The following is a 12,652-nucleotide window of genomic DNA, read 5'->3' on the forward strand; positions in this document are numbered from 1 at the left end:
CTGCAAACGCGAGTGACTTCAAGGGCCCCATCGCCCTGCATCTCTGAAAGGTTCTGTTTGTAGTTGTCCGCGACCCCACGGTCAGCCAGACTGTTTTCGGATTTTTGTGCTCACGACGCCGTGGAAGCCCGGACGGAGCTATGCACCCAAGGAACTCTTTTTAATCAACGTAGTTTTTGAACAGTGAACTTTGAAGTATCGTATTGTGGATTTTTTTAATCGTTTTTGGTCTTATTTTAATTATATAAAAATAGTGGATATTTTTCTAAACTGGTGTGGTGTTCTTTTGTAGTGCGTACGCTGTGTTACTGTTGGTTATGTGCAAATGCTTTACACACTGCCTCTAAGATAAGCCTGTCTGCTCATAGCAAGCTACCAAGGGGGTGAGCAGGGGTTATTTTAGACGTGTAACTCCCTTATCCTGACTAGAATGGTGGTTTCTGCATTGCTTTGGCGAAAGTCTCAACTAGCCAGAAATCCCATTTCTAACAGACTCCCTACAAAAAACGGATGCATCCAAATTTGTCACCTTGCAAGACTCTTCACGTTCAATGTTGTATTGTTCTCTTGAGTAAAACAAAGCTAATGCAACAGTTGCTAAAATCAATTACTACAATCGACTATAAAACAAAGAAGAGGCAGAACACTTAATTATACTTCAGTGTCAGACGGTATACAGAACATGTTCATGAGATCAATAAATAATTACAATTAATAATGAGAAAAATACATTCCCCCCGTAACAATTAAAAACTATTTAAAGTTAGCACATTCCATTTAATCTGTTTCATCCAGGTTTTATGACTTCATACATACATTTAAAAATGTATTAGCTGTCTCTAATCCCAGTAAGCTCTAACAAACTTTTAGTTTTAAAATCTCAAATAACCAATGCTTCTTACAAACACTAAGGGACACATTAATCACGGTGGACCACACCAGTAGCAGCACTAGCCTATAATAACTGCATTCTTGGAAAAGATAGTTCTAAAAACTGAACAAAGATAGCACATATTTTGATTGTGAGTCCAGCATCATAAAGTTCTATGGCTGCTGTGGGATGCCTCGTCCATGATCAAAGAGTTTAGGCCCCAAATATTTCGCTCTTATATTCATTAAACTGGTGTGTGAGCAGATTATGTGCGTTATGCTTTCCACTTTCAAGTTATGCAGTCTTCATTTGGCATCAATTCTTCAGTTTCTGTCCAGTGATGTGTATTTTCCTGTAGGTATATATTTCTAGGCCTGTACTTTGAAAAAACCTCCACGCCCTCTTTGTTGTGATGAGACTATTGCAAAAACTTTGACTATGGTTTTGATTCTACATATTGATAGACTAATCCTTTATACAAAGCCAATAGAGTTAGACAGCATATTAACATCAAAACCCGTTTTTAAGTTTCCCCTAAGATAGCACATTGAGTTGTGCCTGAGAGCACGCATGCACTGTTGTTTGCGGCAGTCTATTGTTTCTAAAGAAATTAAACTCTAAAAAGGGGCTTTTAGCCCACCTACTACTTACAATTGGTTACTTTCACTGTCAATCATATTTTCTTACGTTTCATTGGTGAGCACCTGTCAGCTCCTGTCAACTTCAATTTGTGTCCGTGTGTGGTTTTTTTCCTTGGAGCCCGGACTATGCACTGATTGATATCTTGATTAGTGTTCTTCCGTGCATTCTGATTGTGGTATTTTCTTTACTTTTGCTTGCAAGACAACTTAAAATAATCAGAGTTGAAGCTCCCTCTTACTGGTATTTTCAAGAGATTAACACAAACAACAAGCAATAATAAAACTTTCTGGCAAGTGACCAGTTTCGGAAACTTATATTTTGGCTGCCAGTCGCTTTAATTGATGATGAAGGGGTAAACATACTCCCTTCATTTAAGACTGTTGCCATACAGTATGTGTGTTTCCAAATTAATATTTGCCACAGTGTCACATTTATTTATTTGTTGGGTACCTCTTTTAAAATTTAAATGATGTTTTATTCATCAAACACAAGGTGTTTTCAAACGTTTTATGTTTGACCCATACATCCCTTTATCTCTACACACCCCTAAACCCTAAATCACCTTTACTTCTCTTTATCACTACTAACCCCTGAACCCTAAATTTTCCCTTATCCTCCTCTACCTCAGATATTACATTCACCCTTACCTCATTTTACCACTAATCCACCCCTGCACCCTAAAATCACTTTACTTCACTTCACCTCTTACAACCTCCAAACTCTCAAATCACCCTCACCTCCCTTGACCTCCACCAACGCCTGAATGCTCAAGTTGCCCTCACCAGTCACCTTCACCTCCCTTTACCTCTGCCCATCTCTGAACCCTCAAGTCACCCTCACCTCCCTTTATCTCTACCCTCCATTGATCCCCCAAGTCATCTTCACCTCACTTTACATCTACCCACCTCTGAACCATCAAGTCACTCTCACCAGTCACCTTCACCTCCCTTTACCTCTATCCACCCCAAGCCCTTAAGTCACCCTCACCTCTCTCTACCTACCACTGAGCGCTCAAGTCACCCTTTCCTCCCTTTACCTCCCCCACCCCTGAGCCCACAAGTCCCCCTCACCCCTTTACCTCTACCCACCCCTAAGCCCTTAAGTAACCCTCACCTCCCTCTACCTATACCCACAACTGAGCTCTCAAGTCACCCTCACCTCCCTTTACCTCTCCCCACCCCTGAGCCTTTAAGTCACCCTCACCCCCTTTACCTCTACCTATCCCTGATCCCTCAAGTCACCTCATCTCCCTTTATCTCTACCCACACCTGAACCCTCAAATTACCCTCACCTCCCTGTACCTACACCTGAACACACAAGTCACCCTCACCTCCCTCTACCTCGACCCACCCTGAGTTCTTAAGTCACCCTTAACTCCCTTTACCTCTAGCTGCCTCAAAGTCCTCAAGTCACACATATCTCACTTTATCTCTACCCACCTCTCTGCCCTCAAGTCACACTCACATCCCTTTACCACTACCCACCCCTGAACCCTCAAGTCACCCTCACATCCCTCTACTTCTATCCACTTCTGAAGCCTCACATCACCATTACCTCCCTTTACCTCTACCCAGCTCTGAGCCCTCAAGCCATCCTCACCTACTTGTATTTCTACCCACCCCTGAGCCCTCATGTCACTCTCATCTCCCTTTACCTCCACCCACTCCGTAACTCTCATGTCACCCTCACATCCATTTACCCCTACCCAACCATGAACACTAAAGTCACCCTCACCTCTATTTATATCTACCCATCCCTAAACGCTAAAATCACTTTTTAAAATATCATAAAAAGTATGTTATGTTAAAAAAAAAGTACTTACTTGCAGGGCGAAGTACGGCGTGGTAAAGGTACAAATAGTTACCTGTGTGGTACTTATGTGCGTGGTAAAGATAAACAATCAATAATGGCGATTTGTAACTTCTATGTGTACTACAGAATACAGTACATACAGAAGTTGCAACTCATAATTTTCAAATGATTGTTTATGTACAGAAAGGGGCACCTTCCAGCCCATTAACAATTAGTACTGGCAACTTGCTCTTTCTATGTGTGCTGCAGAATGCAGCACACATGGAAACAGCAAAACGAGGAGAAAATAATAATTTCTCCTCGTTTTGCCAGGTTAAGACCAGGTTTTCCCTGGTCTTATTTTTGGGACTGCCCCCTATTTATGCCACCCTTGTAAATAGGGGGCCGTGTCAAAAAAAAAGGGTGTTGCGGTGTAACGCCCACTGCAACACGCATTGCCTGCCCCTTTCACGCTAAGTGCTGCATGAAAGGGGCATTATTTACAAGGCGGCATTAAGCCACATTAAGTGGCTTAATGCCACCTTGTAAATAAGGCAAAGGGGTTATCACCACCAGAACATCACAAAAAGGGACGGTCAGGTGGCGATAGGGGCTTGTAAATATGCCCCTCTGTGTACTTACATGGGCTTAGAGCCAGTCCATTACTTACCATTGGCAGGCTTCATCATCACTCTCAGTTACTTGAGATCTGCCGGTCCGAGTTTCAGGCAGCAATGTAAAGCAGCTTTATCAGTTTCAACTGCTAAAGGCTAAATGGCACAGTTCCATTCTTATGGCATGCTCTCTTGTGACTTTCCTCATATGGAATAATTCAAGGAGACATATGCAATCAATGTTATTCAAAGTCTTATGGATTTTAACACCACACAATGTATACAGGGCCATTGTGTACTTATTACAAGAAAAAGCCCTCAGCAATGGTAATTGGTAACACTCAAGATAGTGAGACGTTAATAACTTTACACGTATCTATACAAAATCCCCTTTGCGCTAGCTACTTGTTTTTAGCTTATAATGTTTAGGTTACCACGAGGTAGCAGTAGTCCTTGAGTCTTTCACCACATCAACTCTTGATCCCTTTATATCCCACTTCAATAGTGTCAGCTTGTGGCCAAAATTGAAGATGTCAATCTTCCTGAGATTCAAATTTAAATGACTGGTTGAGTTATGTTAACCGACATTACCTAGTAAATGCTTCAGTGTAATCTAACAAGGGCCCTTGCCTAGCAGAACAAACTCTTCTAGTTTCATCATCTGCCGAGAGAGGAGGAGGAGGAGGCATCAGTGCTTAATTTGTAAAATATGAAGTGCAGGTGCTCACATTTTTTTAGGAGGCCCACCCACTTTCCTTGGCTCCACCCACTTCCACCAGTGGCTCCTGCTGGAAGTAAGTGAGGTCAAATTCAGGAAGCGCTGGGACTGCTTTGAGGAGTGCGCCAGCAGTTACACAGTCCTGTCATCCCGCTGCATACAGTCAGCATAGCTGCCAAGGTTCCAGATTGCCATGTGTGACATTTTCATAATTTCCGTGTAATTATGAGTGACATTCAATGACTACGAGTGACACTTTCTCCCAAGCAAAATCAAGCAATGAAGACGATGGTAACATATAAAAATCTGAAATTACACCCATATGAGCAACGAGAAACTCTAAGAAAATCTTAAAACTGCTGCAGAGCGCAGAAATGGAAGGGCACTAACCTACTGCCCTGCTGTAATTTTGAAAAAGACTTTACTTATGCTCTTGTTGATGAGCTCTAAGTTAGTAAATTAAATTAGGATTCATTGGAGAAGAGTGACTGCTTTATTGTCACAGGTGGTTGAAAGGGCTGGTGATACATCACCCTACGAGTTTTGTGATGTAGGGCCTGTGTTAAACCCATCTCCTAGCCTTATTCAGCAGTAGTGTAAGCAGTAGCCTCTGGCATGTTGGTTAAATAGGAAAAATGCACGCTTCTTCATTAAGTGCAAGCAGAGTTAATCAGAATCATTCATTATTGTCAGTGCAGGGGTAGTAGTGTATCCCAGGAAGTAGAGGTGGTGCAGGGTGAAGTGCCCTTGCAGTGAGTTACTGGGCGGATAGCAGGCTCTGGTGTTGGCCGTATGCATGCTGGCCTCGCTGGGTTGCTAGGCTGTGTCAGATGACGCCTGCTCACAAACACACCTATTACCTCCTCGTTAGTCTTCCTCGCCACATGACTTACAAAGTGAGCGTCAGCTCCACAACAGAACCCTCCAAAGCAAAGCAAAAAAACAAAGTCAGCATCCCATGCCTCCCATCCCTTCCCAATATGGCCGACCCAGTCACCCATGACCCCTATAAGAGGAGGGCCGGCCCAACCCAACAGCCTGTTTTTTTAGTTCTGCACTCTCTCCAGGAGCGCTTCAGGTAAGTGGTGCCTGCTGTAGCAGGTGCGTGGGTCCATGGTTGGAGGTCCTGCTGTAGCGGACCCTAGGGGCTTGGACTTAGTTTATTCCCCCTGCCTGTTGCCCCCGGTGTATTTGGAATCTAGTGGGCTCTCTGGCCTACAAAAACTGCATTCTGAGGTTATTTTCTTGTGCCGGTCAGGCTCTGCTTTAGCGAGCCGTGGGTGTACAGGAGGCGGGGCGAGGGGGTCTGGGGCTTTTCCTCTCTGCGTTCTCCTGTCCCCTCGTCCGTGTGGGCTGAGTGTCACTCTTGCCGGGGCCCCCCTCTTTCCCCCGAACCATGTGTTCCCGTTTCCCTGCTGGTCGTTGGTCAGCTTGGGTGTGTGGTGGGGTGCCGGCGGCCCGTTGTGCGGTCCCCGGGCACGCCTCTGCTTTGTTGTTTGGGGTCCTCACTGTGACTGGGGCGCTGCAAGTCAGGGGGTTTATTGGCGCCTCTGGCTCCTCTGTTGTTGTGCCTTGCTGTCCGATGCTGCACCGCCTGCTTGCGTCCGGCGAGGTTTGACCTTTCCTGCCCCGGAGACCGCGCGGCCTGTTTTACGCTGTTCTGCGCTGCGTTCCCTGGGGGCCGGCACTAGCAGCTGCGGGGCTCCGTTGTTGCCTGTTTTGGACAGTAGGACCGCCGCTGCGCTGTGCGATGCACGTGGAATACGACTTGCCTGGGGTTTCCGTTCGGCTTTCCCGGGACCAGGCGTGCGCTCCCTCCCGGGAGCCGCGCGCTGCTGTCTTTGCCTTTGGCGTTCCCGGTTCCGATGTTGCTGCACGCTCGCCCGTGTCTCGGTCCCGCGCATGCGCGCTCCGTTCTCTCTCACACTGCAAGCCACTGGTTCGTGCTTTCCGGCTGTGTGCGTGTGTGCTGCCTGTCTCTTTCCGAGTGCCACGGGACCTGCGTCCTCTGGGTGAGTGTTCCTCGTTTTTTTTGCTTTCGGGCACATGTTGCTGGGGTGTTTGCCTGGCGGCTTTCGTGGTTTCCCCCATTTGGCCATTTTGTGGTCGGTTCTGGCAGCTTGCATCTTTGTGCTTGATGTTTGTTGGGCTTTTGCGAGTCGGGCTGGCCTGCTGGTTGTACCCTTACTCTGCGTTTTGGTTGTTCTTCCGCTGGTCTTTCGGAGTCGCTGTCTGCTCGGTCTGAGGCGTGGGCATTGGTTTTCCCTTCTGTATTGTTGGGAATTATTTTAATTTGCGGGTTGGACCTCCCTGCTGGTCCGTTCGGCCTTTCATCCTACTGGGGGCGTTACGTGAATGTCTTTGACTTGGGTTGCAATGGACCTCGTGGTTTTGTGTCCTTTCCCGTGGCTTCTGTTGTTCATCGCCTTTGTCTCCGACGGGCTCTCACGGTTCCCTCGGGTGGTGCTCCTCTGGGTGGCGCCGTTTGTTTTTGGGTTGTTTTCCAGCTGGGTCTGGTGGCTAGGTGGACTGCTGCATCCATTGCGGTGGCCTGGGTTCTTCCTCTTGGTCTCTGGTTCACTTCCCGGCGGGTCCACTCAGTTTTTCGTCCATCTGTGGTCGACATGATGAGGCCCATTGAGTTCGGTGACAATAAACGTCTGATATTCAGCGCCTATGGTCCCCTGGATGTTATTGCGCTTTCCGGAGACATATGTTATGGTCTCAATGGTGCGGGCTTATGGTTTAGCTCCTTGACTCTTGCTCTCAGGGTTACGGGTTCGTTTCCCCATTGTTTCTGTTTATTCCACATTTTCGCTGGTTCGGCTCCCGGAGGTCCGCTCGGCCCTTCGTCCTTCTGTGTACCATGAGCTGTAGCTCATTGGTTAGTCTTGTGCCTGTGGTTGTAAATGGTCACACGGGTCCGGGGTTCGAGTCCCGCGAATGCTGTCGAAGTGTCATAGTTGGCTGTTTTCTTGCTCTTCTTTTACAGGTTGGGGAGTGGTAGCCTTTGATTTGTCCTGCTCCTGGGCTGATGAGCATGTTCTGTCCTGGTGGTTGGGGGTGCTGGCTGGATGCTTGCTCTTCCTCCTCCGGTCCTGTGTTGCTCCGCTGTCATCCTTCCTGCGCACAGGCAGTTTGTTGCCTTCTACTCTGCCCCGTTTGGTTGTGGGTGTCCCGGGTGGTGGCCCCGCCTTGTCGGGCTCACTTTCTCGTTCCCCCTCCTTCTGGCCCTCGTGGCCCTGCCCTGCGCTCCCCCGCCGCCTTGTGCTTGATGCCCTGCTTTAGCGGGCTTTGGGGTTTGGGTTTTGGCGTTGGGCTCCCCCTCTCTGTGGGGGCGGCTGTGGGCTTCTCTGTACCTGTGTGGGTCTCTCGGCCCCCTCTGTTGTGGCTCCTTGCCCCCTCGCGGGCTTTAGTTGCCTTTCGGCTTGCCGGCAGTGTCTGCTCTGTACCCCTGGTGCTTTCGTTCTGTGGGTTCCTGTTCCCGCAGTTGTTGTGCAGGGTCTGTCCCTGTCTATTGCTGGTTGGCAGTCCTCCGGGGTTTTCCTGGGGCTGTGGGGCGTTCGGCATTGCCTCCCTGGCTGCACCTGGCCTAGTCTGCTTTCTGCGGATGTGCTGGGTCGGGACGGGTTGTTGCCCGGTTGGGGTGCCGCCTGGGCCTTCCAGGTGCTGTGGACTTTGGCCTGCTCCGTGTCTCGGCGGGTGGCTCTTGCTCCCCTTTTCGCCGTGCTTCTCCTTGCCCCCTGGGGGTTGGGATTTTTATTTTTGTTGTGGTCCTTCTGCACGGTCCTGGTTTGTCGGGCCTGGGGTTCGGCGCCCTCCTCTGGTGGGGTGGGCATTCTCTCCTTTTTTCGGCTGGGTCGCTTTTTGCGGTCTTGCGGGTCCTTCTCTGGTCGGCTCCTGTCATGGGGGTTGATTTCTCCCCTGGTTTTTCCTGTTGGGGTTGTCTGACTGGTTTGGGCCTTCCTCGTTTTGGATGCTCACTGCGGCTACACGTATTCTCCGCCTGGTGCATGGTCCCTGCGCTGGGATTACGCGCACTTTCGTGTGGCGTTCCATGCAGTCTTGTTGCCTGGCTGTTTTTCTCCTTCCAGTTGTCTCTGGTCCTTCCTTGGGCCCTTCCCGCTTCTGTCCTGGTACGGCTGGGGGGTTTGGGTACTGGTGGCTCCCTGGTCTACTGCGTCTCCTGCAGGGGCCTATGTTCGACCTTTTGGTCGCTGGTTCTTTCCTGTTGAGTCCACTTTGCCTTTCATCCATTTGTGGTTGTTCTCTTGAGGGCCATTTTTGTTAGTTGTCGTCATCCTTATGCTGTTCAGCTCTGCCTTACCCGTATTGGTTGACGTGCACTTTCATGTTCTGTGCTGGGTCTGTGGTTTTCCCTTTTCCCCTGCCTGGCTGGCTCTGCCTCGTGCTCCCGGGTGTTTGGCCCTGTTTGTGGCTGCCTGTGTGGCGGGGTTCTTCTGGGTCCCTTGGTGCTGTTTGCTCCCTTTGGGTCTCCGGTGTTGGCTCTTTGGCCTCGTTCCTTCTTCTGCCGGAGTTTCTGGCCCTTGTGGGCCGGACTTTTTGCCTGTTGGTGGTGCTCGCTTGGGTCTGCCCCTGTTGTCTTTTTTCACTTGCGGGTTTTTGTTCCCGAAGGTGCTGTTGAGGGTCCGGGGGTGATGGTGCCTCCAGTTCTCTGCTCCTTGGCGGGCCCGTGCGCTTCCGGTGTGCCTTGTTTCCTCGTCTTTTATCCCTGGGCTTGGGGTTCCGGGGCCTGTTGGCTCTGGTGGCTCTCTGGGGGTTTTGACGTGGCTCGGGTTCGGTTTTCACCCTGCCCTTCTGTCCTTCTCACCTTTGGTGGGTGCTCGCTTCGGCGGCTCGCTTGGTCCCTGTGGGGGCGGGCTCGGTCCGTGGCGCTGCCTTTTTCCCTGCCTTCTGTGCGTGGGTGATCTTTCGGGTTCTCCGCTTTCTGCGGTAGCCTGGTTGAGTTCCCTGGGTGGCCGGGTCTCTTCGGTCTCGCTGGACGAGGGTTCGTGTCTCACTTACGCTGTCAATGTGTCATTGGTTGGCGTCCTGTCTCACTCTTCTTTTATTGCGGCTCTTGCCGGTTTGCTTACGACTGGTTCCGCTGCCCCATTCCTCTGGTGGTTTCGGCTCTCTCGCGGGTGGTGTTCTCCCTTGCGGGGTTGCTGTGTTTGTCGCACTGCGTCTCCCTTTCGGCTGTGCCTTTTCTGTTGGGTCGCTGTGGCGGGGTTGCCCTCTGTTCCTTCGGTTTTCCTTCTTTTTCTGGAGGGGGTTTGTTGCCCTCTTTTCGGGATCTCCGTTGGCTGGTCCTGGTGTGTTGGTCCGGCGTACTTTCTGGGTCCTGTTTTCTGTGGCTTCTGGCTCCGTGCGGTCTGGTCCGGTGCTTTTCTCTGTCCCCCTTTGGCCTTTGCTGCGGCTGCTTCCTGCCGGCACCTCGTGTCTCTGGGGTCCGGGTTTTTGTTTTTCCCGGTGTCATTAGGTCCCGGGCTGGTTTTTCCTTCTCGTGGTTGCCTTTCCCCTGGGTGGTCCTTCCACTCGTTCTGGCCTGTTGGGTTTTGCCCTCTGGTCTGTTGGTGTCTTGTGAGTTCCATGAAGCCGTTTGGCTTTGGTATGTGCTCACTTTGTAAGTCATGTGGCGAGGAAGACTAACGAGGAGGTAATGCCCCGATTACTTACCGGTAATCTTCATTACTCCGAGTATAGTCTTCCTCGCCACATGACTTCCCATCCCTCCCTCCCTGTCTGGCTATCGGCTTCATGTTTTGCTTGGTAGTTTCAGGCTGTTGGGTTGGGCCGGCCCTCCTCTTATAGGGGTCATGGGTGACTGGGTCGGCCATATTGGGAAGGGATGGGAGGCATGGGATGCTGACTTTGTTTTTTTGCTTTGCTTTGGAGGGTTCTGTTGTGGAGCTGACGCTCACTTTGTAAGTCATGTGGCGAGGAAGACTATACTCGGAGTAATGAAGATTACCGGTAAGTAATCGGGGCATTACAGAGTGCACAGCCTGCATTTGAGCACCCTTGCAGCCGGGGGCATGGCAGCACAGCACATACAAGATAAACCTACCACAGCACAGCAGGTGTTGTGACTGAGGAACTGCCTGCTGCTGTGCATAATCCCACCCGCAGAGACACTGCTATCGTAGGGTGAGACAGCATGTTCTGTGGGTGTCAGCTGCTGCGTTGGCTGAGAATATAACAGTGCCCGGACAGTGCACGCACGCTGGTTCAAGTTGTTTTGCATTCTAGTGTACGTTTTTGAAATTCTATGGGTTCTTTCTTTGATGCAAACAAACGTGCACGTAGTTAAATATCCGATATGCTACATGCCTCTTTCTTTTCAAGCATGGTGTTTCAGCTGTCAGCGGCTCTGCAGACTCTTACTTAAACAGATAAGCACACACAGGGATAAACTTTCACACAGCTGGAGTGAGAGGCAGTCGGACAATGTGTGGGGTGACCACTCAGACTCATGCTGGAGGGCCCGGTGTACGGCCATGTCTCCTGCGCTGTGAAAGGTATGAATCACAGGATTACCTCGGCAGATTCTGGGACAGGGCCGGATGTGCCAGAAACTCTACCGAGAAGGAACAAAGGTAGGCCAGACTGCATAATTAGCATTTTGTTTTGGGCTTACATCTTTCTTATACTTTTTTGCCTTATTCTAGTGGTTTGAGGTTTGCGAGTGCTTCTTTCACATAAGACCTGCAAATTGTATTATGAGCAAACAACGTTAGTTTCTGTCATTTCACTCTGTTTTCCTTCTCAATGGCAAAAAGGCACACCCGTTTATATTAGAATTATTGTTTTACCTTTTTGAACGAGCGTTTTAAATCTCTTAACGTAGAAGACAAGTTTGACTTCTATTTTAAGCCTATAATAAAACTTACGGTTGCACTAGGAGTAGGGCCATGATGGTACGGGCCAGCAGCAGAGCGCGACGATTCTTCCTTTCACAGCACGGGCTGCGTGCGGCGGTGGTCCAGGACTCAACAACTCGCTGAACTTGAAGCACCACCACCACTTCTTCGGTGGGCGCGGTCCGGGACATCAAATGACATCTGTGCAGTGCGAATGGCGGCAGGATGGCACTGCCAAACTTAAACTGACTGCAAGCCAGTTTTCACACGTTTCCTCCAGTAAAGAAAATGCCCGCCTCTTGCTGCTATTCAAGTGACCTCACCTCAGGACCATGTCAGGGGCAGGAAGCGGAAGCGGAGAGGCGGCGGAAGTTAGAGCGTGGGGGAAGGTGCCCGTTTGAGAAGGCTGATCTGCCCTGGAGGCTGCGCTCCATTATTTTCGACAGCAGGAGGGACGTGATTACAGCTATGGAGAACGATCACTATCAGCCTTGCGATCATGGGAAGGCACTGCTCTGTGTGCTCTCTGGCTGTCCCAGGGAGGCGGAATGTGCCTCTTAATAAGGCATGCGTCAATGAAGAATTCAATTTGAAATATTTTACGACGTAGACCCGGCCCTGAGAAATAAGTGCCGGTGCTAAGCACCGGAAAGCACCGGCACAAATTAAGCACTGGGAGGCATTTTAGGAGGAAAGCTCTTCAATTTACTGAACTGAGTTGGCAGGGCTGGTAAATGGAAAACAAACAACTTTGGTGCCGTCACACAACCTTGGGGGATATTCTCAAGAACGTGTGATAACTACCGCAAAAGTAGCTTAACGCAACTCTTCACATCGCAGTCTATTGCGGAAAAATAACACTGTGTTAACGTGGTATTCTCAACACGGCGGCACCATGCGATAGGCCTACGATAACACGTCAAATGTCCGCGCTAAAATCAACGCGACTCGGCAGAAATGCGAAACACCAATGTGAAAAAAGTTGCGATGCCCCAAATCCCGATACAAAAATCAGCGACAACCAGCCACAGGCCTGCAATTCCCACGCGTCATGTGGGAAAATGCACTATAAAAGCAAAAAAAAAACACACCAACACCAAATCAAACTGCGTAGTACCATGGATGCACCCGAACCGAGTGCAGAGGACAACCC

General features: G+C 49.7%; 1 long non-coding RNA gene across 1 annotated transcript in view; it reads right to left on the bottom strand.

The window, feature by feature from the left end:
* LOC146866649 (uncharacterized) overlaps positions 1–11,613 on the bottom strand; it is an 87,167-nt gene extending 75,554 nt beyond the window's left edge. Inside the window, exon 1 of the long non-coding RNA XR_014965691.1 lies at positions 11,530–11,613. This is a non-coding gene — a long non-coding RNA (uncharacterized LOC146866649). The remainder of the gene's footprint in view (positions 1–11,529) is intronic.
* Positions 11,614–12,652: the final 1,039 nt, after the last annotated feature.

This window comes from Triturus cristatus, chromosome 1_2 (genome assembly GCF_964204655.1).
Source record: "Triturus cristatus chromosome 1_2, aTriCri1.1, whole genome shotgun sequence".
NCBI lineage: Eukaryota > Metazoa > Chordata > Amphibia > Caudata > Salamandridae > Triturus > Triturus cristatus.